The sequence below is a fragment of the Coturnix japonica genome, chromosome 1 (genome assembly GCF_001577835.2).
Source record: "Coturnix japonica isolate 7356 chromosome 1, Coturnix japonica 2.1, whole genome shotgun sequence".
Lineage (NCBI taxonomy): Eukaryota > Metazoa > Chordata > Aves > Galliformes > Phasianidae > Coturnix > Coturnix japonica.
Window position 1 is genome coordinate 2,538,201 of NC_029516.1, and position 3,758 is coordinate 2,541,958.

The 3,758-nt window shown below is 52.3% G+C and overlaps 1 long non-coding RNA gene across 1 annotated transcript; it reads right to left on the bottom strand.

Moving 5' to 3' along the window:
* Positions 1–477: 477 nt before the first annotated feature.
* On the bottom strand, positions 478–1,115 carry LOC107313635. The gene is made up of 3 exons (XR_001555113.1): positions 1,003–1,115; positions 728–846; positions 478–566 (listed from the first exon to the last, which is right to left on the bottom strand). It is a non-coding gene; the product is annotated as an uncharacterized LOC107313635 (long non-coding RNA).
* Positions 1,116–3,758: the final 2,643 nt, after the last annotated feature.

A 3,758-nucleotide genomic window follows, 5' to 3' on the forward strand; every position in this document is an offset into this window, starting at 1 on the left:
CCTCAGCGCCTGGACCGTCCCCTGCGTCCAGGTCCTCTGGAAGACCTGGTGGATCTTGATCTTGCAGATCTTGCAGATCTGCGGGTGCCGCTCCTCTCCCTGAGGCTGGCATTTGCCTGCTGCCTTGGCATCTTCTTGGCCGGCTCCGGGATTGTGAGGCCCGACTTTGCAGCGGGGAGCGGCTACGTGTGCCGCTTCTTCCTCGCTGCCTGGGACGTCTTCTGCGGGCAGCTGATGGAGACGCCCTGCAGGTTCTGGATGCCCTCCGCCTTGTGGATCTTCGGGAACCACTTTGAGACCTCTGGGCTGCTCTTGTTCTGCGCCCACGACGTCCTTGCAGCTGCTCCGAAGTAGCCCGATCCTCTGATGGACGTGGGCTGCTTGTCTCCTGCTCGGGTCTCAGGCAGGTTGCTGTGCTCAGGCAGCTGGGAGGTCTGTGACGTCCCCGGTGCTACCTGGCTGGAAGGCATCGATCTGTATTCTCAGGCTCTACGAGATTGATGAATGGCCCCTGAGCCCTCTGAGCGCAGCGCTGGGACTGTCGCTGTCAGTGTCAGAACTTGAGACTGTAAGAGGAGGCAGGAAGGTTATGAGGATGAAGCTGAAGCTCCGCAGTGAGATCTGCCAGGCCTCTTGGGCAGACAGACTCAAGCAAAGCTGCCCTGAGCACTTGCTGCCAGGCCTTGCCTGGCTACGGTTTGGTGTCACGTGGTTGATTGCCTCTTACCGGTTCCCAGGCCAGCACAGCTGTTGCACTCCCACCTGGATGTTGTGTTACTCAAGTGTGAGCAACGACGGTGGGTCCCCTCAGCAGCACAGGAGCTGCACAGGATCAGCTGCCAGGGTCTGGGGAAGCAAAGGGGTTGTGGCTGTGAGTAGCAAGTGAGCCAAGGCAGGGAGTGCCCAGCACAGCACATCTCTAGTGCTCAGTCCTTGCTCCCCCAGCCTGTGGTCAGGCTGAGAACCCCCGCAGAGCCCCAGAGAGCTGCTGCGGTAACTCACCCTCTGCTCTCTGCCTGCTCTCTGCCTCCAGGGTAAAGGCACTCGCTGGCATCGCAGCGGCTGTGCTCCGTAGAAGTGATGCGTATGCATCATTGTCCTCCCATTCTGGCTCTCTACAAGAGAAGGGAGGGAAGTGATGAGCCCCCAGTGCCCGCAGCATAAGATCCAAGGTCTTCCCATCTCATTCACCCCAACTCCATTCCCAGCCTCTCCATGAAGGTGGGATACACGCTCATGATCCAGCCAAGGCCCAGGCCTGCCAAGACAGCCCTGGACAGGCCCAGCACAACAGCCTTTATGTCAGCAGAAGTGGGCAGAAGGGCACCAACCTGACTGGGATTCGGATCCCAGCAGGGCCATTTCTACTATGAAATCTTCGAAATTCCGACAGCTGGGGCACAGGAAACAGAAAGCCAATTTTTTTTCTCTCTTTATTGTCTCTCCAGAGAGAAAACCTGACTGCTCCCATTTCCCAAACTCTTGTCATTCCTCTTTATTCCTTTATTTTTAAGTTAGGGTTTAATTTTTTTAATTAAGCTGAGTATTTTAAGTGTACAGATGCTTCTACTACTAGACAACTGTAGGGAAGTTCCACTGTAGTTGAGCAATTCCAAGGCTTTGAGAAACAATGAAGTAAGCCCCTGAAGTCCAAACCGCAGTGATGAGTTGAGCCAGAGATGAAATGCAGGCTGGCATCACATTGGTGGAATGAGGAGCGTTTGTCTGTGGGTTTGTCCAGCTCAGAAGAAACATTTATCTACATGCATCAAAGCTACAAGTGTTTTGCAGTCAGCAGAAGTAAACTGGCCTACAGTTCCCTTCAAGTTCATATCTAAACTCCATCAGGAAATCTGTGTTGGGGGAGATGAAGATCCAGCCTGGCAGGGGATCTCTGACAACCTCAAAAGACACGGGTGTTTGTGGAGTGTGTGCTGGCAGAGCATATTGAGCTTTCCTGTTTGCTCTTTAAGGCACTTTAGGTGAAAGGAATGGTTTAAATGGATTGGCGAAAGACAGTAAAACAGGTTCTCCTGTGGCTGTACTAGCGGACTGCTTGTTTGTTTTTACAACATTTCTATGTTTCTTAATTTATTACACTAATTTTTCTAAGTTTTTTCCTGTGGAAATGACAATCTCCTCCACGTCGATCCCAGTTCCCTGAGTTCCCAAAATAAGGAATGCTGATCTGAATTTTAACTTGTGAAAGTCCTTTCACGTTTGGCACCAAAAATTGGCCTGATTCCCGGCCTCAGGGGTCAGAGCAGCCGCTCCCTGCCACCACCTGAGGCATCTTGGTCACCTCACCACATTGGTCACAGGGGATGTGGGTGTGGGCCTTCATCTCCCAAGCAAGAGAATTGCAGCTCCACAGCTTCTCTGGGCAAGCTGTTCCAGTTCATCACTGCCCTCTGAATAAAGATGTTCTTCCCAACATCCAATCTTTATATATCTCTCCTTTCTTTGTTCAGAATTAGGCATCACATCCAAGCACAGCTACTTCCCTCCGGTACTCTCCACCTTTCCACTTGCCTGATCTTCTCCTAATGGATACTTTTACTTCATGGCATAGAAGGAATCAATTCCATAACATGAAAGCAGACGTCCCTTCTGTGCTGGCTTTGTCAGCGTCCTCTTCCCTTCAAAGGGATCCCACATAACTGCCTTCACTGTACACGAATGGACCAAGGGCCCCATCTCCCATAAACAGAGCAGCCATGGGGGCACAGTGATCGCCCTGATGATGGCTGAAGTCTTTTTCAAAAATCTCTCAGCTCACTCGTGGACAGCAGTTGAACAGTATTGTCAGCTCTGAGAGTTCTGCCTCATTCACATTCTGTTCTTAGAATCACAGAATGAGTGTTCCACGAATCTTTGAGGAGAGTTGGAGAAGACCTCTAAAACCAACTATTTCAAATTTTCCACTTGTCCCCGGTATTGCCCACAAAACAATGTCCCTGCGTTCTTGTTCACTACTGACACTCCCTGCCACCCTCCAATTTGTGAGGAGACTGCAGGCCACTGCATCTCCTGAACTATTTCTCCCAAACATCTTGTGATGGCTCGGCTTTTGTTCTTATCTCTTCTTAAAAGTGATTTCCTTTCTAAACTCTGCCACTTTTTCAGCTGTTGACTCATCTTGTTTCACGGGTGTCTCTCATGATGTCTCTCAGGACGACCGTAAGTCCTCTCACGGGGACTGGAGCAGCTGCAGGGCCTTTCACAGGGGCTACAGCAACCAGAGGGCCTGTCTCCAACACAGGGCCCGTCACAACGCAGGCTGTCACCAGGACTAAGCAGCTGCAGGCTCCGTCATGACAGGTTGGAGCAACTGCCGCCTCGCGCTGGCGCTCAGCTGTCCATTGCAGGGGCCTGCTGAGGTTGTCAGCGCTCCCAAAGATCTCCAGGGATGACAGCCACAACCTCTGCCTGACGTAGTCCCGATCTCCCAGCACTCTCAGCTCTGCATAAGAACTTCGCTCTCCTTCTCCACCTGACATACAATCTTCGCTACCACCCGTTTAAACCCAGTGATGCATTGGCCGCATCCTCGACCACTACACAGCCTGCCACATTCAGGAGGAGAGCCCAAGCTCTGACACATCTGGAAGCAGCCCCAGACCTGAACACAGTGACATGCCAAGGCTGGAAACAAGCCCAGAAAAGCCAAACTTGCTCGACGCGGCCAGGTCGCTCTTGAGGAGATTGGGCTGTTGTGCCCCACCCGAGGATGTGGCCTGACCAGCCTCAGCCTGATC